Raw genomic sequence first — 24,745 nt, 5'->3', positions numbered from 1 at the left:
TTGTGTAAAGCAAAGAGATGAAGGATGTCCAACTCTCTAACATAGGCCTCGGTTTCCACATAGAGGTAGGAAATGAGCTAGGAAGCAAATCTACCATAAATAGAGAAAGAGGAGAAGCCAGTTGAGCTTTTAATAACCCTATGGCCTGACTCACTGGGGTGGAAATGGAAAGAGACCCTTATGCAAGCATAAAGTATGTCATGTATAACTTGTACCAATAATGATTTTCTCTCCCACAACCTCAATTTTGCCCAGATTGAATTCTATCTTATTTCCTTATTTTTTCACAGTAATTTATTTAAGTAAAACTAGGATTTCTTTTATTCACCTCCATTTCAGTTGCTAAGTCTAAGGGATTTACATAGTTCCAAAAATATGAGAAAAGATGATTGGGTGAAATTGCACAACACATTATTACCTGATGTATAGTCATTGATTTTGTATGCTAGCCTTGACCCCTGGCTATGGACAATTCTGGCTTTTGAAGATTCAAAGAGAGACTTGTAAACACTTTACTTTTTTATCATACTCATACCTGGGACAGAAAAGTATCATTTCATACTTTAAAAGCATTTTTATCGTACATGTGTTTAAATAATTCATAAGAACAAGTAATAATACCTCATGTTATCTATTTTTCAAAAATATTTCATATTTTTCCACCTCTTCTTTCAGATGATCTTTAGAAAAACTTGTGAAGATTCAATGTGGCGGTTGTCTTTCAAAGATGGTCTTGTCAATCACAAGGTCAGTTTTTTAGCTTTGCAATATGATAAGATGATGTGCATTTGTTTAGAGGGAGACTTCAGGATATAACAAAGTGTTTTACAAATGTTTACCATTTTTATTCTCATCAGATTTTTGAAAGTATTTTGTTTAAAATTTTCTTCTTTTCAACCATCTCTTTAAGTTACCCATCAATTCTTGTTAAGAGTGTACTTTGTGTATCTCTCTGTACATTTGGTATATTTTTGTGTGAATTGTGTTATTTTTCTATTTAGTCTATATCTCCAATATGACTAAATATGTATATGAATGCCATATTTTGGTAGTGATTATTCCCTTTTATTATTAATACATTCTAATTTATTTCAAGTTGTCATCTCTGTAATACATAATATTCTATAAAATGTTGAATCCATTTTTTATGTTTTAGAATTTCTCAGTTATAATTGCACATAAATTAATATTTCAATTGATGTTATGATGTACACAGTGTTTTTTTACTATGCATTATAATGTTTATCATCCAAACTACCCTTTCAAATGTGTTTTATTCTCCTCCATTTTATATCTTAGTGAAGATGTCCCTCCTAAACTTAACTGTTAAATGAAATAAATAAACTAGGAATTAATTCCACACTCTCTTTCTTCATTAAGTCATGCTGATCTTACGCCTCAACGGTTCTTAAATTCAATTTTTATTTTTCCCCACACTTTTGTCCAGGGTAGATGCTCAACATCATCTTTCCTGGATTGCTGGCTCAACCTCTTGATTCTTTGTCTTCTCTCATGTCCTGCCAGCCTCATACCTGCCCCCTAGCCTGTGGCCAGAGTGCGTCAACTGAACATGCTACTTAATTTCTGAGACACATTTTAAAAAAACCTATCTATCTATAACTCTCCCTTTCTTGATTCATCGCACTTCACAAAGGGGTGACAAATGTGGTTAGATATTGATGTCCTCCCCTCCTAGGGCCACAGCAAGGGTCTCATGGTTGCTGCAGTGCCCCAGCCAAGGAAAGCTTCATACTTACCTTAGTGCATTATGCAATCTTCCTCATTTCCTAAATATTGGTGGACATGAATAAATGTGGAAAGTATTAAATTAAAATATTTAAAGTCCTTTAAATGATATAGAAAATCTTCCTAGACTAGGAAGCATAGCTAAACTATATAATACCCTTGTGAAAATCTTTAAAAAGATATCACTTAGCCCCTAACAGACAGATGATTTTTAAAAGAGGCACCAAGTAGACAGCTGGTATAATTGATAATTTGTTTTTGCTAAGAATGAGGTGGGGGAGGTTGGGGAGGAAGAGAGAGAGAGAGACAGAGAGAGAGAGAGAGAGAAAAGGAAAGAGAATTACTTATTAATTCTCAGGGGCAGATTCAGCCCTGTGTTAAGTTCCAGGAATTGGGCCAGTTTTACAAACTGCATAACAGTGAGCAGAGGCCAAACTCCCGTTACCTGATCTCTTGGTGTATTGCCTTTCTGTAAGCTATTCATCATGCTGTTTTACAAATTATGTCTTTTCTATCTTTGGCATCACTGATTAGGAAAACCTTACTCTGTTTCCTTAAAGGATTCTTACCTATCCGTACTTTCAACTAGTGTAACCTTTTTTCTTGAGTCCTGTCTTGCTTCCATCAAATCTAGTGTGTAATATTATCATAGACATGATCACACCATTTTCTCTATATAGTGTTTATATTTTCCAAGGGACAAAAACACTATAAAGTTACACTACTTCTCAATCCAGCAATTTTACTCTTAGTTATCTGCCCAAGAGTAATGAAACATATATCTACACACACTGGCACATAAAGGTTCTTGTCAGTGTTATTAATAATTTTTACAGTGAAAACAATCTAATTGTATGTCACCTGGTGAATGAATCAACAATCTATCCAAATGGTAAAATACTGCTTAGCTATAAAAAGAACAAACTGGAGATACATACTACTATGTAGATGAACCTCATAATTTCATACACACTGAAAGAAGCCAGGTACCATAAATCACATACTGTGAGATTCAATTTATACATAATGTCCAGGAAAGGCAAATCTTCGGAGATAGAAAGTAGACTGGTGAATGACTTGAATAATGGAGAAGGAGAGTGACAGTTAATGTGCACATAGAATCTCAGTGAAGTGATGAAATATTTGAACACTGACTTATGTTAATGGTTTCAAAGCTTGGCAAATTTACTAAAATATCAGTGAATTCTATACTTGAAATGGTTGACTTATATGATACATAAAAGATGACTCAGATAAGTTATTTTTTGAAACAGATTAGTTGTCTTTTCATTTCTGAGGTTTGAACCAGCACCCCAAGATCTGGCTCATGCACAATCTCTACTCAACGTTTTCCCCAATTTAAAAAACATTAGCTATTACTCATTTGTTTATAATAAGAGTATAGAGGCCTTATTTTCAATTTGATAGATATTTGGTTAATATTAAAAAGTCAGCCATGATTCTAATATGCTTTTCTAAATAGAGTATTTTATTAACTAGTCACAGTTCAGTTTGTGTTTTCCCATTGCTAAAAAAAAGATTTTTTTGGGTGATCCCTAAAATAAAAGATTCTGTAATAAAATAAAGTTTGTAAAATTGCATTATATAGCCCTTTCTTGAAAGATTCATAACAGACACTATTATATAGTTTTAGGAATCTCGAGTTACAAGCTTTACATTTATTTCTTGTTTGGTTGTTGCTATGATAGTGCTATGTTTTTTAGGAGCCAAAATTATAATAGTATACAAGAATATACATGAATTTTCCAAGCACAGATCTGAAGACCCATTCAATGTAGACCTAGCTGCTTTTTATACATCATTCATTCTTGGATCTGGGTGAACGGACAGAATCTATCTGGAGCTGGCTTTTTGCTGTAAATAAAAGGAGACAAGATACCATGATACACCACACAGACACATATAGGACTTTTGCTTGGATGTGGAATGTATTATTCTCGTTCAATGATATGTGGACCTATATCTTACCCAGGGTGAAGTAATGGCAAGGGAGGGTATGAAACATACATGACCTTGCTATTCAGAGTTTTCTTACTTTTAAATAGATCTCACTGCCCATTTTTTTCACAATACATTTTTGAATCCTAGATTCATGGATTATATTTTGAGAAACAATGATAATGTGAAATTGTAATTATTATCTCTGAATGTATATTAAAATCATATGTAGTGTTTTTAAAAATATTGATAGCCACTTTCCACCTATGCCAATTGATGAAACAGTCTTGGGGGAGTGGAATCCAGGCATTGGTATTTTAAAATTCTCTTCATTTGATCTTAGAATATATATAAAAAGTTTGAGAACGACTGCTGTAGAGAAATGGAATGTGGCAGAATAGTTTTCATATTCTTTATTTGAACATTTCTAACTGGAATTCAATATTTATATATATATAACTTAGCTTAAGTTCATTACACTTCAAGCAGATCTGAATTTTATTCTCTTAGTTACAGAAAGAGTAGTGATTCTTGAAGTCTGATATAGAGCTTTATTTTAGCCTTTTCTGGATTATATATTCCATTCTCCTTGGAGTCAGTCTGTAGACACCAGATCATAAATCCATTTGTAGAATTTTCAGTGCATTATATTTTGCTGGTATATTTCTACATAGAGGAGAGAACATATTTTGGGCCATAGATACACTATGATTAAGTATTATGTCTTCCAGGAGAAATGCGAAGCACAATATGGTTTCAATGATATATATTTGCATAATTTAAAAAATGTAGAGCTAAGGAATTGCAACATTATTTCAGAAGTTCCACAAGATGTTAAATTTTTGTAGTTTCAAACATTTCAATCACCCTATGGGAAACTCCTATTATTTTTTACCATAAATTCAGTATCTATTTTTTGACTTGAATTACATATATTGCCTTATAAAGTTTTCAAACACTTTGACTATAAAACATTATTTAATAACCTACATTTAATAAGTCAGAAATGTTCTATTTGTATTATCACCTTATTCATACTTCTGATTTGAAATTCTTGGGGACTAACATGTAACATGGTGATTCAGAGGACAGAATAATAAAGAAATGAGAAGTCTAAATCATATTAAAACATATAAAGCAATAAAAAAGGAAGAATCAATACAAAAGAAAAGCATAGTATGTAAAACAGGATGAAGTAATCAGTAGCAGTGGATCATAGCATACAGTTGCAGATGATTAAAGGAAAATACACTTGAGATATGTAGTGATACTAAAGAGGGACAACAAATTTCCACTGCACAACATCAGAGGATTAAAGGAATTCTGAACAATATTACCAAAGTTGAACTATTACCAAAGAATATCAAAGCTCTAAAACTCTTGGAACATTTTACAAAATAATATTTGAAAATAGTTCTGCTTTCAGGTCACCAAAGAAGAAAACCAAAGTGTCCAGTTTCTAAGATCTAACAGGACCTTAAATCCTATATTAGGAGACTAGGACTCTAATTTAATCTAATTTTATCCCATGGTAGCCTAATTTTATTTTACCACAGGATAAAATTAGATATTACTAAGTAGTTATTACTTATTTTCTAAGGAACTGATGTGAATTATTAAAGTTTCTTATTACTACACTAAAAAAAAAAAAATCACCACAAAATTGGTGGACTAAAACAATAGCAACCATTGAACTTTTCTTTTCCATGTTCCTAGGGGCTGACTGTTCTCAGTTGAGTGATTCTCACTTGGAATCTTGCTTATGTTTCCAGGGAAATGGTGGTTGAGACTGGAATGATTTCAAAGGTTTTTTCTCTCACAAGTCTCCGTGTGACTTGCCCTTCTTCACATTATGATAGCTGAATTATAACAAGAATCTTAAGTGACAAAGCAGAAGCCAGAAGGTGTATTCCTATTTAGGTCCTAACTTTGGAAATTATAGCATATCACTTCCTTTCTATTCCAGACATTCAAGAGGATATGCAGAGCCCATTCTTTCAAAAAGAGGAGCGTAAACTTCGCATAAAAACATGGAAGATGGAAAATATTTTGGCCACTATCTTGGAAATGTAATCCGCCACATGGATCTTAAGATTCATTTTTTATTTTTGCTTGTTGTGAGCAATAAAATATTTACCTAGGCTTATATAATGCATACATCACAATTTTCCCAAAGAAGAATTTTAATATGGGAGTTTTGGATACACACAGGATGTGAATTGCAGACGTTCTCCTAAGAGTTTACCTAGTTGTTTAAGGTATGAGAAAGGCCTTTGTCTGAGACCCCGAAACATATCACTCTTTCTTTCTCTTATTCATTAAAATGCAGACTTAGTCTTGTAGTTCCTCTGAAATTCTAAGCTGGTTATCGTCTCATGATCTCTGCTTATGTTTGTTAATTTGTCCCCTGGATCTTTGCATAATGTCTTAATTAGCTTGGGCTGCCATAATAAAATACCGTAGGCTGGGTGACTTGAATGACAGAAATTTATTTCTCATAATTGTGGAGGCTAAAATTATCAGATCAGGGTGCCAGCAAGGTTGGGTTCTGTTGAGAGGTCTCCTAGCTTGCAGAGGGCCACCTTCTATATATGCTCCTATGCAGAGAAGAGTGAGAGCAAGCTCTCTGGTACTTCTTCTTATAAGGACACTAATCTGGAAGGCACCCACCCTTTGATCTCATCTAAACATAATCAGTTTCCGAAGTTTCCATCTTCAAATACCTTCAGATGAGAGATTAGGGCTTCACATATGAATTCAGGGGATGGGGCAATTCAGTCCACAGCACATAGGTAACTCCTTCTCGTATTTTCTCTCTCAGCTCATATATCAAGCCTTCTCTGGCCATCCTGTTCACAATAGTTCTGTTCTTCTCCACACATTTTTATTATGTTGCCTATTTTCTTCAGTGCATTTACACTCATCTTTCCCTTGTTTATATTAGATTGAAATCTCAACAAAAGTAGCTTTTTATGTTCATGCTAGAACAGTGCTTAGTGCAGACAAGCCTTCAGAAAATGGTCCATGGTTGGGTGAATGAGTTGATGACTCACCAGAATAATCATATATGAGTGCTTTGGCAGCTTTAATTTTAGGGGAGAGGTACTCTTTCTTAAATGGTCATAAATCAACCCACCTACAGCTTTTATGCATTCATTCCTATTCTTTTATCCTGCAGCCACAGAGAAAGTCATTAATTCTTTGACATAATCAACTGCACTTGAAAAATTTATAAACAGCTCTTCTGTCCCATTTATATCTTCACGTTAAAGGTTGTGTATGCTTACAAACACATTTAATATGACAGTTTTCTAATCCTCTTGTCATCAGTGACACTTTTCTCTACAAGTTTTCAGTTTTCAAATGATTCTTTGAAAGTGTGTGCTCCCAGTAGAATATAGCACTCTAGGTAATGCCTCACTAAGCTGAGGATATAATAGGCCATCATTTCCCTTGTTAGGGGCTGTGTATTTTTATTGACGCTGAATAAAATATTTTGCTTTTTCTGAAGAAACATGATTCACAAACAATCAAATGCATATTTCCATTTTTAATTTTGTCTATTTTGCCAAAGCTAAAATCAGTTTTGCCAAGTGTCAGATATCAAGAATTTTAGGGCCTTTCAAACTGACATTTAAAAACCAAGAAAACAACAAAAAAAGTTATTCTAAATGGGTTAAGATTCCAAAATAAATCCAGAGAATTGACACAAAATGAGATCATGCTGTTTTCACAAGCAAGATCAAAAGAAGCTTCCAAATAATTCATGAGACTTCTGATTTAATGCCATATGGCTGGCATCTTTGCAATAATCAGCTTGAATTTCCAATTTAAAAAATGATAAAGACCTTCAAAGGAAGAAATGAAAATAACAAACACTAAAATTGATTAACAACCAATGATTAGAATCAGTTAAATTTTAACAATTACTTCCCTTTTTGGTTGGATTAAGGCTATTTTTTTTTTCATATGTCCTACTCATATTTAGACTCTAAATTCTGTAATCTCTAGAACTTTGTTAAGAATATCACTATAGTAGTCAGTCATACTGGGTTCAAATCACAGGGTCAACCTTGTTGATTTTAAGGCAAGTTACTTAGCATCTTCATGCCTCAGTTTCCTTGTTTGTAAAATGAGAGTATTAATAGCATCAAATCAGAATTAAATACAAGATAAAATAATGTGCATATGCCTCAGTAAGTATAAAACAGGTATTCAATAAAAGTAAGAAATTGATGGTGAAGTGGTTATTATAGAATAAAATATTTAAGTTTGCTTGAAGACATTTAGAGATATATAATCCTTTCATCAATGGCTTCCCTATTGGCAAAGCAATTCACATTTCAACACCAGAATTTGTAGTTCTAATGAAAAAATTTCGCTAAATTTCTAATGAAAAAATTTTACCTTTGAAGGTATCTGGGTCGCCAAGACCACCATCACCACCTCCACTACTCTTGTGTCTCAATCCATTGATCTCTCCACTAGACCCTGGCCACTTCAGCTCCTTTTTGTAGACTGCAAGCATAAGTATCAACTGAAGCAAGTTAGAATCTTAGAACCTCAGGCCCTAGCCTAGATTTAACTCTGAAATCTGCCTTTTAATAAGACCCCAAGTTTATTCATATGTTTATCAATATACAAGAATCTCTGCTGTATATTTATCCAGAGGCTGCAGCTCCAGCAAAAGACTGTTCAAAACAGTAAATATAAGAGTATGAAATTGTTACTTAAATCCTGAAAATTTTTAAAGTCTGTTAATAAATCCAGATGTTCGGGTATGGAACCAAAAGCAAGAGAAATATTCTTAGATTTAAAGTTTTATCAATTGTATTTGCATATACCTGGGTATCATGTAAAGGAAGATAGAAATAATTGATTGTATAGTGTTTCTTGCTGGAAGCAGGATATATCAATGACTTTCAGCTCCAGATCTGCAAGAAGATTTGAATAGCATCTAGTTAGATAGCAAATAGAGAAAGGACTTTGACAAGTAGTATTTGTATTAAACAAAACATTTGAATAAACTTTTCACAACAAATACAACACTTAAAAAAACATTAATAATTGGAAAAGAGCCCAGTCACAGGAGACACTGAATAAATATATGTTGAAGTCAACCAAAAAGTGGAAAGAGAAAATTACAAAGAACAGACAGTCTTTCAGATTTTAGGAAGCTCTGTTTAGTGGCAAAAAGAGGAAATTTCAAGACAATGCCCTAAGTGCAGGATAGGAGTATGTAAAGAGCTTGTGCAAACTCTTGCATGTATCTCACTCAGCTTGTGTGTATGTGGGTATAAGACGGATCTCTGTAAGTGAGTACATTTTACCTCAATTTAAAAGGCATGATTGCTGCTTATGGGATATAAGGGAAGGTAATGATATTCCAGAAAATTTGATGTAGCCTTTCCTGTGAGTCATGTATGATCAGCCAGCAGCACAAGTTGTCTTGGGAGGAATATCAGAATTCACAATGTCGAGGTTATTGCATGAGGAGCTTGTGTAGGGTGGAGTGGGGTGGAGGTAATTATAGAGGAGACTTGGAAATGTTTTAAGGGGAAAAATGCTAAGATCAGGTTTTAGTTTCATATAATAATAATGTATATTAGCATATTATGCTGAGAATGTAATATATATATAGTCTCATTTAAACCTAATAAAACCCTATACATTATGGGCAATTATTCCCATTTCAAAGATGAGAAAGTGTGAGCTTAGAAAAGTTAAGTTTTCAAAATTATGTGTAATAGAGTCACACTTCTCCAGTATGAACTGGTTGATCTTCATGTCTGGTGCAAACACTTAGTTTGGTATCTCAATTCATTGTCTTCCTGGGAATTTTACTCACATTCCTGTTGTTTTTGATTTCTCAGCTTATGTAATTTATGTCCCTTTCTTGGCTTACTGTCTTACTTGAGGTACACGTCTTCTAATAACAGATTTAAAACTGTTCCTTGGGAGAAAAATGTATGGAGATCATAAATGTCTGAAAATATTTGTCTTCTACCCTTATACCTAATTTTCTGAGTATAAAATTTTGAGGTTGGAAATTATTTTCCATCAGTCTTTTAACCACTGCTACATTGCATTTCTTTTCTTTTTTTGCTTGCAGAGATGCTATTGAGAAATCTCAAGCCATTTGGAGATCTGATCTTTTATCTGATATTTATCTTTTATATTTTCTCTAAAAGCTTTTTGATTCTTCTCATTGGTCATAGTGCTCTGATAGTCCACAAACATGTGCTTTTGACTGTAACTTGGTATGAATTTATTTCATAGAATGTGGTAATCACTTAGAGTTGTATCTTTTAATCTGAAAGTAGGCATTCTCTGGTTCTGAAAAACTCGCTTATCTCCATTCTATTTTCTCTGTAAGCAGTTTTTGGAAGAGTTTTTTATACTGCAATCATCTAATTTAATTAATTTTATCTCATATTTTCTTTGTGTTCAATTTTTTGAATTCTTCAACTTTATTTTTATATTGTTTTCTTTTATTATCATATTTTAAATTCCATGATTTCGTTTTAATTCTTGATTTCTTTTGTATTATGATATCAGGGTTCTATACCTTTTGGTACAATTCTGAAGACATTAAAATAGTTTTTAATGTCTGCATAATTTGTTTCCATCAATTGGCTTGTTTTCTATTTATGTTGTTCTTTTTTAGAAGTTTTCTTTAGATATCTCATAATCTTTTATTGTCAGTTTATATGTAAGAGTAAAAATATTTTAAAAATTAAAACTTGACTTCAAATTTTGAACCTAGGATTGAGCGTGGTGACCTTGGAATTCGCTATATGCTGATCTATGTGGGGTGATTATTGGATGATTTCTCATTCCATCATATTTGAGTCTTTCTTCTTGACAAACCAAATTTTTCACAGAAGAGAGTTCCAATCTCCTGTTCAGAGTTATGTCTACCTTCTAGAATTTTGTAAGAACAGGGAAGTAGGAGCATGAAGTTTCAACATTCAGCACCCAGTTTTCCCTTTTCTCATAATACCTATATATTCAATTATCAAAGGATCTTCCAGACTTGAAACAATGTTTTATTCTTCCCAATAGTATTGAGTAAGGTAGCAGAGGATAGCTTATAAGGACTTCTAAAACTTTTTCTTATCCATTTCTCCTCATTGAGTGGCATCCCTTCAGGTAAGCCATCAGGTGAGGCTAGAATGTGTTGTCTTTCTTATTAAAACTACACATCTCAAGACCTAATCCATTACTATTCATAACAATAATAGGTCCTCTTAGGGTTTACATTTAGTAGAAAAGGTATGTTTAGTAATAAAAGTGTATTTATAGGTATACATATGCTTGTAATAGTTTTACAATTATACTACTTAATTTTATCTTTATTATTTTAGAGCAATCTCATAAATAAGAACATATATTATGAAAAAGTAAATATAAAAAAGCAATGCATTTGAAAACTGTAATGAGAAGTAATAGATATTTAGCAACACGTGAATAATACAATTAGAACTATCAAGATGCTAAGACAAAGGCACATCCATAAGCGTAAAATCAATACTTCTGTTAATACCAACATCTCTATTGTTAACACAGTGAGCTTCAGAATGAATTGTGTACATTGTCATTGAATGTACATGTATACTAACAAATAGTTAATATTACAAACAGCATCGCTTCTCGGCCTTTTGGCTAAGATCAAGTGTAGTACAAACAGCATGTAAATTATAGGACATTTGTACTTTATGGAGTTTTTAATTTATGCAGCAAAACAAACTATAAATACAATTGCATAGAGGATAAATTTGTGGTAAAATATATTAAAAACTAAATTGTATTGAGTTTCAAGGACCCCAAATGCTAATTAAACAGAAGATGATATAATTAGTAGATGTGACAGAAAATGTTCTACTGCAAGAAATATTCGTAACACAGTGCAAAGGGGCAGATCAATAAGGAGTGAGATTAAATGAGATTGCAGATCTCTCTCTATGTTTCAGTGAGATAGGCATTTTAAACTGGGTCATGAAATGGATTGAGTGCCAAAAGGAAATCTGAGATAAATGAGAAGGCAAGCATGAGATTTAGGGTAATATGAATTCATACCTAAAACTCCTGCACAATTTAGAAAACGGGGAGGTCAGGTTTGTTCATGTTACTTCAGAGCAAACAGAATGTGAATTTAAAAGGGACTGTCAAGATAAAAAGCACCCATTTCATAGTACTGAAAATGGTGGTCATGGGCATATTTGTAGATATAGAATGAGTGAAGATCAGCTGTATTTTTCTAAATGAAGACACCAAAGAATAGTTGATAGATTTCTAAACATATTCAAAGGAGATTAGAAAAATGTTTGCATGTGTTCCAGATTAAAAAAGAAATTTTGAGTTTAAAATATCTGAACAGCATATAATACTATTTTAATAAATTGTTAGGACCATATTAAACTTTACCAGAAATATGGAATCAATTGGACATGATTTTTATAATTAATTTATGTATCAAAATAAATTGTCTAGAGACATTAAGACTAAGTGTCAGAACAGCTATGAAAAAACTATACCAACAAAGCATCAAACTTCCACACTGTTAGTAAAGGATTTGGGGATATAACTGCTTGAAATCTGAGTTAATTTGTTGAGAGTAAAAAATACTTACTATTATTGGTTTGAAAAGATGAGAAAAATGTTAGAAAAATTCTACCCTGACGTTAAAAATGCATGATTACATGTCTATATTTTCCTCTTTCTCTCTCAGCTTCTCAGCTTACTCCTATCTTTGTGTTGTCTTTACTCTATACGTAGTGGAATATGCACCCACTTTCAGAATCAAATCTTGTTTTTATGGTTCATGTACAAATGAACGCTAAAAATAAAAACAACACAAGTGACAGATACCATCGCATGAATTATTAATTAAAGAGGAATGAATTCCTATCCTATTTTCTTAAGATAACCCAGTTGTCTCCACTACTTTCACCACTGGAAAGTGGTAGAAGCAGTTGGTGGGAAATATTCTACTAGCAGTTCAAGGACTACATATAACCAATATTTAGTGAATATCAACAATAAGCCCGAACACTCTGGTGTAGGTACATTCGCAACAAGGAAAGAAAAATTTCTGTTCCCGTGGAGCTTACATTCTCAAGTAAAATATGAATAGAAAATATAAGAATATGGAAAACATATAAGTACATTATATAACATTTTAGAAGGAAATGCATATTTTGCAGAAAATGATAGAGTATAATAAAATGAAAGAGATTGGGAGTGCTGGGATTTAGGGTATTGGGGGTTGCTACTTTAAATATGGTTCTTAGGCTAGTACTCACTGAAAAGGTGATTTTAGATCAAGCCTTACATGGAATGTTGGCCTAGCCATGCAGATTTATCTAGGAGAGTTGCGTTCGTGCCAGGGCTAATATAGGAACCTCTCTGACATTTTAGGGAAGTTGCAGGAAGGCTAATGTGGTTAAAATTGGAGAATGAGGAGATAAGATCAGAAATAAATCATTTGTGGACTTGACTTTTATTCTGAATGAAATATGTAGACTTTGGAAGGTTTTGAGCAGAGGAATGACATAATCCAACCTATATTTTGAAAGCATCACTTTGGCTGCTCTGTTGAGACTAAATGGCAGATAGACTGAGAAATGAGAAGCAAAGCATGGAGATCAGTTAGAGGAACTTGGAGTAATTCAGATGTGAGCTGTTGATATTTAGGATGGAGACAAAATCATGTCTCTCTTAACAATGAATATCTGTTCTGAGCAATCTGTCATTAGGTTATTTCATTGTGCCAATATCATAAGTTACACTAGATGGTATGGCCTACTGTACACCTGGGCTGCAAGATACAGGCTATTTCTCCTAGGCTGTAAAGCTGTATACCATGTGACTGTACTGAATACTGTAGGCAATTGGAGCACAATGGTATTTGTTTGTATAAACATATCTAAACATAGAAAAGATACAGTAAAAATACAGTATTATAAGCTTATGAAACCACTGTCATAAATGTGGTCTGTCATTGACAGCAAAGTTATTATGCAGCTCATGACTGCAGCTACAGAGCCTCTGGTCCTTAAAAAGACACTCAGCAGGCAAAGAACACTTCTACCAGAGCAATCTGAATTCCATTTTTCTAGTACATTTTAATGATGATTAATGAGGAGAGCAACGCAATACTGCTGTATTTTATCCCTCCAAATAAAAGACATATTGTAGCTAGCTCTTAATAATGTGGATATAATATGTGGATATTAATAATGTGGATGTAATGTGAATATAATAATGTGGATATAAAATATCCATAACATTTTATACATTTTATAGGGATTTCTCTATCATTTATTCATGTAATCATATTCTCCCATTATTCTGTGAGGTAGGAAATCCTGGTATTTTTAACAACCTTTTATAAATAGAGAAATTAATGATTACTGTAGTTAAATGCTTTGCCCAACTCATAAGATCCTCAAGAATTCCAACTGGAAAGCAACATAGAAAATGCACTCATTCGATCCTGCTATTTTCTCTGAAATCTTGTTTTTCTGTTTAACTGTCAATCACTTTTTATGAAACCATTTGATGTAATTGTCTGTTTTCTTTCTCCTGATTCCTTTTAACACCTGTGGATTCTGCCCTTGATATATGATTGTTCTTTGAAGCACAACTCCTTCTATTAGGGATCCGCCATAATTCTTCTATTTCTTTCCCTCTTACACAATTTAGATGGTGAATCTTCTTCTTCTTCTTCCTCCTCCTCCTTCTCCTCCCCCCCACCCCCCCCCCCCCCTCCTCCCCCCCCCCACCTCCTCCCCTCCTCCTCCTCCCCCTCCTCCTCCTTCTTCTTCTTCTTGATTGTTTTTGTTTTGGTTTTTGTCCTTAAACTCTCTCACTGTCTTCTATCTTGGCTCTGCTTTTACCTTCTTACAGCTCATTGGTTCCCCCAATCTTCTTGTTTCCCTCTCTTTTTCACTGAAAACGTTTCTAACTTTGGGTAGTATAGGAAGCTGAATTTCAGATTTCCAATTATAAATTAGTGTGACATATTTCATATAATTTTAATCACAACATCTGTAACATCCAAGACTAGTTCACCTTTATGCATACAACTATTTTTAGGTGATTTCTATTTGAATGTTTTATCACAACCTCAGAAATTTTAACATTAATTTTATAGGATTCTCTCAAATGTTACCATTTTTCCAATTTCTGGGGTTGACATTACTCATCTCATCCTTGTTTCTGGCTTCAAAATGTTGATGTTATCTTTAATTCTAACAGGTTATTCAATTACTTCTATTAATTTTTACTTCCAAAGAACTCTCAGATTCAGACATTTTCTTTTATTTTTATTTCCATCAACCAAGACCGGGCACTCATTAGCCAACACCTGATTGACTTCAACAACATAATTGCCAATTTACTGACTTCTAGAAGATTTTGCATATGCTGCTTTATAATATCTATTTGCATGCTGTATTTAGAAATTCTTCTTCTTATTATTTTTTTAATTGTACTTTAGATTCTGGGGTACATGTGTAGATCTTGCAGGGTTGTTGCATAGGTACTTACATGGCAAAGTGGTTTGTTGCCTCCATCCCCTCATCACCTATATCTGGCATTTCTCCCCGTGTTATCCCTCCCCAACCTTCCAAACCCCTGCTGTCCCACCCCAGCCCTCCACAACAGACCCCAGTATGTGATGCTCACCTCCCAGTGTCCATGTGTTCTCATTGTTCAACACCCGCCTGCAAGTGAGAACATGTAGTGTTTGATTTTCTGTTCTTGTGTCAGTTTGCTGTGACTTATGGTTTACAGATTCGTGCATAGTATTTAGAAATTCTAAGGGGACTTTTTTCCTGCTATAGCATCAAGTCTGAATAGTTCTGGTTCTCAGTTTCATAGATCATTTGACATAAATTTACTTCTCAAAATTTACTTTACAATTCAGCATAATTTTTTTATTTGGTCAGAAGAAGGGAGCAATGAACAACTAATATTTGTGAAATGCCCACTATATTCTAGTTATATGAGACACCAAAGAAGACCATAATGGAAAGATTTTAAAAAGGGAACATAGTAAATGCTATAGTCCCTTCACAAATGTCACTGAATAAGCTGATATGGCAATATGACACATTCTACAAAAAGTAGGAAAACTTATTCTGAAACGTGAACTCAGATGGCAAATCCTGGCACAGTAAGTTAACTTGTTATGCTTCTGGTAACATGGAAAGATGATTTAGAGACATGCATAAGCAATACAAGCACATTTTCTCCTATTTAACTTTTATATCTTTAAAATTGAAGACTGAAATGATATTCATAAGCCTACAACCTGAGACTGCCTAACACTGAAGAAATAGGCCCATAAGAGAACTCTTGGTCACATACAAGATCAGTGCTCTAGTTAAGTTTAGAGAAGCTGTTACAAGTTCTCCATAGAAGCTGGTGCATTTCAGGGAGCTAATAGATTTAATGAGGGTGGTAATGAAGTTTTTCATTCTCATCAAGGAAACAGCTAAAAAGAAAAAAATGTCAATGAGCTTTTGAACAAATATACCAATGATTTGCAGTATCTTTTTACCTCTGAATATTTGTGTGTGTTTTTTTTTTTTTTTTGGTATTTCCTTTTAAACTCATTTCCTAATAAAACTAAATAACAAATATGTGTGCGATGTGCACTTTTGAGTCCACGTACATGTGTTTAATAGACAAAGAGATGGAGAGACAGAGGATATATATTATATATATTTCAACTCCCTAGGTGATATCAATGCCAGTTGAGAACCACTAATCCAGGTGGAATTGAAGACTCTTATATATTCCAATAACATACAGTGCTTACAGTGTTCATAGTAGTTAATAATATGGATTGAAATACATATTTTTCCTTTTTTGAATTGACTGAAGACCACTGAAGAACTTAAGATCTGAAGCTTTTCATTTTTATTTTTATGGCTTCTGTCTCCTCAGTGCTTACCATACCACCTGGCACACACTAACTTCTTGGCAATATGTATTTTATGAATATTTGTGATTGAATACATGGCTGTACATTCCCATATCTTGTTTTCTAGTCCTACTGGTATCAGCTCTGACATCTATTGGCAGGCTATGTTTTCTCTTTATTTGTACATGACTGGTTCCTCTTTCTATTTTACACTGGCAGAGCAAGTATTCGAATTAACCCCAAGAAAATAGCACTCTTTTATAATATTACCATTCAAAGTAATTGTATTAGTTTTCATGGGGTTGAGAGAACACCAAAGTACCACAAATTGTATATTTTAAGACAACAAAAATTTCTTGTTCTATGGGTTGGGAAGCTGGAAATGTGAAATCAGTGTTTGTAGGCTCTCAGAAAGAATCCCTTTTTGCTTCTTCTAGTTTCTATTGGCCCTGGCATTCCTTAGCTTGTGACCTCACAGCTTCAATCCCCATGTCCATCCTTACATGGCCCTCTTCCATCTGAACATCTGTGTCTTCTCTTTTTATTTGAATGCCTGTCCTTGGATTTAGGGCCCACTCTAAATCTAGAATAGTTTATTTGAGATTTTTAACTAATCACATCTAATTAGACCATATTTTAAATAAGATCATATTCTGAGGCTCTATGTAGTTGTGAATTTTGGAGGGACACTGTTCAACTTACTACATTAATAGTCGTTAAGAACTAATGTGGAAATTGTCCTTATTGAAGGACTATGTTTGGTTTAGTCTTATGACTATTAGCCTATAGGACAGCTTTGCAAGGCAATCAGGGAGCTTCCACTTTTTGACACTTAAAGATATTGCATTTCCAGAGCCCATAAAAAATGAAAAAGCATACAACTAGTTTGTTTTCTTAACATTTCTGAAATTCTTTGTTTTTCTTTAGGGGGAAAAATAGAAATATTCATTAAAAATTATCATCGAGCATAATATTTGTGGATGTAAATTTTATTTTTGTATATGCTTAAAAAACCTCACTAAGCAGAATTCAGATTTATTCTGACTCGTATACAATTGTCATTTTTTATCATTTATCATTTTTTATAAATATCATTTTTACAATGGAAAGGAAAATATTCTTACATAAGGAATATGTTTTTAAAACAGATTCTGGAATGAAAAATTTTGGAATTTTCAACTTCGTAGACTATGTTATTTATACTGGGAAAAAATGCATACTTTATCATTAAGAATTCTACAGCACAGTGAGTATTCATCTATAAATAAAATATAAAATTATAAATAATAATATATAAGAACTCATTGTTTCTTAATTCATCAAACATATTCCTAAAATTAAGAATAACTGGAAATTCAAGAAACAAATATTCTGCAATTGCACATTATTATAAGTATATATGTGTGTGTCACAATACAAACAATGGGGCTGCTTTATTTTATTTTATTTTATTGTGGTAATAAAACATAACCTGAGGTTTACCCTCCTAAGAAATTTTAAGTGAACAATGCAGTATTATTCACTATAAGTACAATGTTGGCAGCAGATATCCAGAATTATTCATCTAGCTTAACCGAAACTGCATGCCAATTAAACATTATTTTAGCATAATTTAGCAACTCCCAGTTTTCCTTTTCATTTCTTCCCTGGAATCCACATTTTCACAATCTGATTCTATGAATTTGATTATATTAGATACCTTGTATAAGAAGAAGCATGCAGAATTTGGCCTTCTTTGACTAGCTTATTTCACTTAGCAGGATGCCCTCAAGTTACATCCATGTTGTTACATATTACAAAATTACCTTCTTAATACTAGAATAATATAACATTAAAAAATCAAATATTTTTCTATGGCATTCATGTTATCACGTTTTAAAATAATATTTCCTTGTATGTTTATCACATTTTCTTTTATTCATTCATCCTTTGGTGACCATTTAGGTTGTTCCCATATCTTGCCCATTATGAATAATATTACAATAAACATGGGAGTGCTAATATCTTCTCAAGATCCCGATTTCATTTCTTTTGAATAAATATTGAGAAGTTGAATTGCTGCATGATGTGGTAGTTCTATGTTTGATTTTTTGAGGAAGCTTCATACTGTTTTCTATAGCAGCTGTACCATTTGTATTCCCGCCAGCAGCATAAAAGTTTTTTGATGTCTCGCTACTCTCAATAACACTTGCCTTTTGTTTTTATTATAATAGTCACCTGACAGTTTGAGATATTTCAATGTGGTTTTGATTTGCATTTTTCTGATTATCATTGGCACTGAGCATCTATCTGTCTGTCTATCTATCTATCTATCTACCTATCTATCTATCTAATCTGTCTAATCTATCTACCTATTCATCATGTGTGTCTTTTTTTGGTAAATGTCTACTCAAGTTTTTAATTATTAGATGTTGTCTTTTGCTATTGAGTAATAGGAATTTTTAATGCATTTTGGTACTTAACTGCTTATCTGACACATGGTTTTCAATTGTTTTCTCCCATTCTATGGTCTATGGTCTTTTCATTCTTTTGTCTCTTTGGCTGTAAAGAGCTATTTAGTTAAATGCAATTCATAACGTAGCCTCTTAACATATTTTGAAATCATGAAGTCTGATCCCCCCCTCTCCCCTGACCCTCATTTTTTATCTTTGAAGTAAAGCTTTGAAATTTCCACCCTTGAGTCTGATGTTAGCTGTGGGCTTTTCATGCGAGGATTTTCTATGATGAAGGTGCTCTTCTTGTATTCCTAGTGTGTTGAGTGTATTTCATTGTGAAGATGTGTTGAATTAAGTCAAGTGCTTTTTCTGCATCTATTGAGATGATCACGTCATTTTTATTCTTAGGTAGTACAGTTACAAGATTGATTTTTGTGTGTTGAACCATCCTTGCCTCCTAGGAAAAAATTCATGTGATCACAATTTATGACCTTTTTAGTGTGTTGTTGAATAAAATTTGCTAGATTTTATTGAGCATTTTTAAATCTACATTTATCAGGACTATCTTGTAGTTTTCATGTGGTGCCTTTTTCTGACTTTGGCATAAGGGTAATTATAGTCTTATAAAATGAGTTTAAAAGTCTTCTCTCTTCAATTTTCTGGAAAAATTTAAGAAGAATAGAGTTAATTCTTCTTTAAATGTTTACTAGAGTTCACCAGTGAAGCCATCTGATCCTAGACTTTTCTTTGTTGTTGTTGTTGTTGTTGTTTTTTAAATTACTGAGTGATTGAATCTCCATACTACTTATAGGTCGTTAAGACTTTCTATTTCTTTATAATTCACTGTTGATATATTGTATGTTTCTAAAAGTACACATTTCTTCTAGGTTATTCAGTTTTAGTAGGCATGTAATTGTTCATAATAGTCTCATGATTCTTTTTATTTCTGTGAAATCAATAATAATGTATTCTCTTTCATTTATGATTTTGTTTGAGTCTTCACTCTTAGTCTTAGCTAGTCTAGCTAAAGTTTTGTGGGTTTTATTTATATTTTAAAAATAATTCTTCAATGTTTTCTATTCTTTATTTCATTTGTTTTTAAATGTTTTTATTATTTTCTTCCTTCTGCTAATTTTGGGCATGCTTTGTTCTTGTTTATCTAGTTTCTTGATATGTAACATTAGGTTGATTATTTGAGATTTTTCATCCATTTTAATGTAATTTACAGCAGTAAATTTCCTTTTTAGTACTGCTTGTGCTGCATCCCTTAGGTTCTGTCATATTGTATTTTCATTTTTGTTTTCTTAAGGCATTTTTTAAAATTTTTTTCTTTTGATTTCTTATTTTACCCGATGGTGGTTTAAGGGTGAGATGTTTAATTTCCGCATAACTGTATACTGTCCAGTCATTCTGCTTTTGGTTTTGAGTTAGATTTCATTGTGGTCAGAAATGGTACTTGAAAAGATTTCAGTCTTCTTTAAGATTTGTTTGTAAACAAACACATTTGATCCATCCCTGGTAATGTTTTATGGGTTCTTGAAAACAATGTGTATTCTGCCGTTTTTGCTTGAAATGTCCTGTATATGTCTGTCAGGTCCATTTGGTCTAGTGTCGTTCAAATCCTCTATTACCTCATTGATATCCTGTCTGGATGTTTCTCTTCACTGTTGAAAGTGGTATTGAAGTCCCCTACTATTATTATATTGTTGTTTATTTCTTCCTTTAGTTCTGCCAATGTTTGTATTATATTTTTAGGTGTTCTGTTAGTTGCAAATATATTTTTTATTTGTTGCATGTTCCTGTGTATCAGCCCTTTTATCATTATATAATTTCCTTATTTTTCTTTTGTGACAGCTTCTTACTTAAAGTCTACTTTGTCTGGTACAGTTATAGCCACCTCTGCTCTTTTTTTTTAGTTACCATTTACATGGACTGTCTTTTTTAATCCCTTTACTTTCAGCTTATGAGTATACTTAAATCTAAGGTGAGTTTCTTGTAGACAGCATCATATAGTTGGTTTTTTCTTTTTATTTTTCTCATTCTGACATTATTTTTTGTATTTTGATTGAGGAGTTTAATCTCTTCACATTTAAAGTAACTACTGATTAGGAATGATTTACTCGACGTTTTCTTAATATTTTATGTTAATGTTATAGCTATTTTGGCCATCTTTTCATCTCTGGCTGTTTTCCTTTATGTTTGCTGGTGTTTTATGTTGATATGCTTTGATTTCTTTTTTTATTTTGTATATCTTCTATGCATATTTTATTTCTGATTATCATGAGACTCAAATAATATATATTTATAAAGGCCTATTTTAAGCTGATATCAAATTAAGATTCATCCCATACCAAAAATAGACTTACTTGTATCTTCTTCCTTCTACTTTACACCATTTTCACAACTTACCTCTATTTACGTTGTGTATGTAGTAGCACATTTTTGTTAAAGTTTTAAAAAAAAGTCTTTTAACTCCTCTATTATGATTAAAAGTAATTTACCAACCCATTACATTATTCTATACTGATAGTCTATATACTTGCCTTTCCTAATGAATATTTGTAAGAAATAATACTCATTTAAAAAGTAAATATATAGAAAATATTTTTATGCTACCAGCTTGCTGTATAGCATTCTTTCATTTTAACATGAAAAATTCCCTCTAGTATTTCTTGTAAGGCATGTCTATTGGTAACAAACTTTCTTAACTTTTGTTTGTCTGGCAAATACTTGTTCTTTTTTTTTTTTTTTTTTTTTTCTTTGGAGTTTTCCTCTTTTGCCTAGGCTGGCATGCAGTGGCACAATCTCAGCTCACCACAACCTCTGCCTCCCGAGTTCAAGCAATTCTCCTGCCTCAGCCTCCTGAGTAGCTGGGATTATAGGCATTCACCACCATGCCCGGCTAATTTCTGTATTTTCAGTAGAGACGGGGTTTCACCATGTTGATCAGGCTGGTCTGGAACTCCTGATCTCATGATCCACCCACCTCAGCCTCCCAAAGTGCTGGGATTACAGGCATGAGCCATGGCGCCCAGCCTCTCCTTCATTTTTAAAAGACAATTTTGCCTGGTATAGTATTATTAATTAGTAATTTGATTTTTTCTTTTAGCACTTCAAATATATAATCTATCCCTTTCCAGTATGCAGTGTTCTTTATGAGAAATCTGTTGATAGTCTTATAGAGATTACAAATCATTCTTGTATGACAAATCATTTTTCCTTGCTGCTTTCAAAATCTGTCTTGTAACTTTTGACAATTTGATTATAACGTATCTTGATGTGTATTTATTTGGGTTCATTTGATTTCACAAATTTTAGATCTAGATGTCCATTTTCTTCACCAGATTTGGGAAGTTTTCTGTCATTATTTACTTAAATTATCTTTTTGTTTCTTTCTCCCTTCCTTGTCCTGAAAATCTCATAATGCATACATTGGTTAACTTGATGGTGCCCCGTAAGTTACTTTTCTTCTGACCTTTTTATTTTTATTTTTTTAACTGTTGCTCTTTTAACTGAGTAATTTCAAATGACCTATCTTTGAGTTCACTGATCCTTTATTTACTTAATATAGTCTGCTCTTGAATCTTCCAGGTGAATCTTTTAGTTCAATTATTGTATTCTTCACCTCTATTATTTGCTTGTTCCTTTATTTATTATTTGTTATTATTGTTGTTGTTGTTCTGAGACAGGGTATCCCTCTGGTACCCAGAATGGAGTGCAGTGACAAGATCTCAGCTCGCTGTGAGCTTTGCCTCATGGGTTCAAGTGATTCTCCTGCTTCAGCCTCCTGAGCACCTGGGATTATAGATGTGTACCACCAACCCCAGCTAATTTTTGTAATTTTAGTAGAGACTAGCTTTCACCATTATGGCCCGGCTGGTCTTGAACAATGTTGTCAATGCTGTTCTGGCCTCAAGTCACCAGTCTGCATTGGCCTTCCAAAGAGCCTGGATTACATGTGTGAGCCACCACACTGGCCCTGCTTGTTCCTTTAAATAAATGTTTTCTATCTCTTTGTTTAAATTCTCAATTTGTTCATGTATTGTTTCCCTGACTTCACTGAGCATCTTTATTACTGTTAATTTGAATTCTTCACCAGGTAAATTGTACAGATCCATTTCATTAAGGTTGGTGTCAGAAGATTTACATTGCTTTTTTACTTGAAGCATGTTAGCCTGTTTCTTCATCTTCATTAATTTTCTGTGTTGGTGTCTCTACATTAGACAAAGCAGCCACGTATCCCAATCTTGATAGACTGGTCTTTTATAGGTGAGGACTTTTACCAATCAGCTCCAATCCGCTTTCTTTGGTCTTTGCAGGCCCTGGGTATATAGGGTAAACTAGGTCCTATCTGTACAACAGGATAGTAAGATAAAAGCAAGGTGCTTAGGAAGCTACCAGAAATTCTGGGTCATTGGATGCACCATTCAATTCTTTACCTCCCCAGAAAGAAGCTGGGAGCTGGGGTTTTTCATTCATTCTCTTTGTGCTGATCCTAGGGGGAGAAGTTTTGGTGAGTGATAGCTCATGCCTCATTTGTATTCTACCCCAGGCAGCTAGTTTACATCAGATTCATTAGTATTCTTTGATAGGCAGGTTATAAGCAAGTTCTTGGGCAGCTCTGGAGGAGCTGGGGCATTGAACACATGGCTCTACTTTCCTCCCCAGGGTAGAAGCTGAAAGCTAGGAATTTTCTTCCATTTACACTGTGCTGAGCTGGGAGGAGGAGCTATCCTGACTGCCAACACAAGCTGCCATCTACATTTTTTTCAATGTGGCCTAACTGTGCTGTTCCCATCAGCATTCCAAGCCTCACAAAATAAAAGACAGTTTTCCGAGAAACCTCCACAAAGAGTCTATAATATTGGATGTTTGGACCAACTCTTTCCCTCCCCCAAGAGAAGCTGGGAGCTAGGGGATGTCTTCCCAATTTTATGATTCTATGCTGGGGACGGTGGTTCTGGTAAAAGGGTGTTCTTAATCTCCCTACTGGCTTTGATAAATTTGGTTTCCTGTTCAGCTGGGGAAAGAGGCTTTCAGTGATCTTCAGGATTTCTTAAGAAAAAAATTTCTGTGATCATTGCTGAATCAGGGTAGTCACGGAGGAAAGGATTTTCCAGGGTTGCCCCTACCACTTCTTCCTGACTTCACTCCCACTTTTGGACTTCTTAGGTTTAGAAAATTTGTTCTATTTATTAAATGTGTTCCATAGTGTTTGTAAACAAAAAAAATGAAGCTATAGACTCTGAAATGGTATATCTATATCTTTTCACAATTGATTTTTTCATGAAAATATTAGCAAAATCAAGTAGTTACTATTTTCATGTGTGCATATTGGTGTTTTCACTGTAAAATATAGTGTGAATATCATTTACTTGTTATGCTATAATCTAAATTCCTGTGTCTTCTAAAAATGCAGGTACTGAAACTTAATCTTCAGTTCCATGGTACTGGGAGATAAGGTATGTGGTAATGGAATCAGTGTCTTTATGAAAGATGTTGGAGAGAGCTTATCTGTTGTTTCCACCATGTGAAGACACATCAGTGAGGCACCATCTTTAAATGATATTAACCTAATATCATGTATTTGAAAGAGGTTCTATTCAGCATTTATTGTTTCAATTTATCTAACTTACATATTGAAATGCTTAATGTATATCTCTACAAATGT

The 24,745-nt window shown here is 33.4% G+C and overlaps 1 long non-coding RNA gene and 1 pseudogene across 1 annotated transcript; both read left to right on the top strand.

Annotated features, from left to right (window-relative positions):
• The first annotated feature begins 558 nt into the window (after window positions 1–558).
• Window positions 559–24,634, top strand: LOC116551346. Its single transcript, XR_004268867.1, has 3 exons — window positions 559–747; window positions 5,672–5,963; window positions 24,494–24,634. It is a non-coding gene; the product is annotated as an uncharacterized LOC116551346 (long non-coding RNA).
• On the top strand, window positions 11,351–11,497 carry LOC116551403 (annotated as a pseudogene).
• Window positions 24,635–24,745: the final 111 nt, after the last annotated feature.

The sequence above is a fragment of the Sapajus apella genome, unplaced genomic scaffold (assembly GCF_009761245.1).
Source record: "Sapajus apella isolate SASKATOON/1434 unplaced genomic scaffold, GSC_monkey_1.0 scaffold9, whole genome shotgun sequence".
NCBI classification, from domain to species: domain Eukaryota; kingdom Metazoa; phylum Chordata; class Mammalia; order Primates; family Cebidae; genus Sapajus; species Sapajus apella.
The sequence above is the reverse complement of the archived record's forward strand: the minus strand, read 5'-3'. Positions and strand labels throughout refer to the sequence as shown.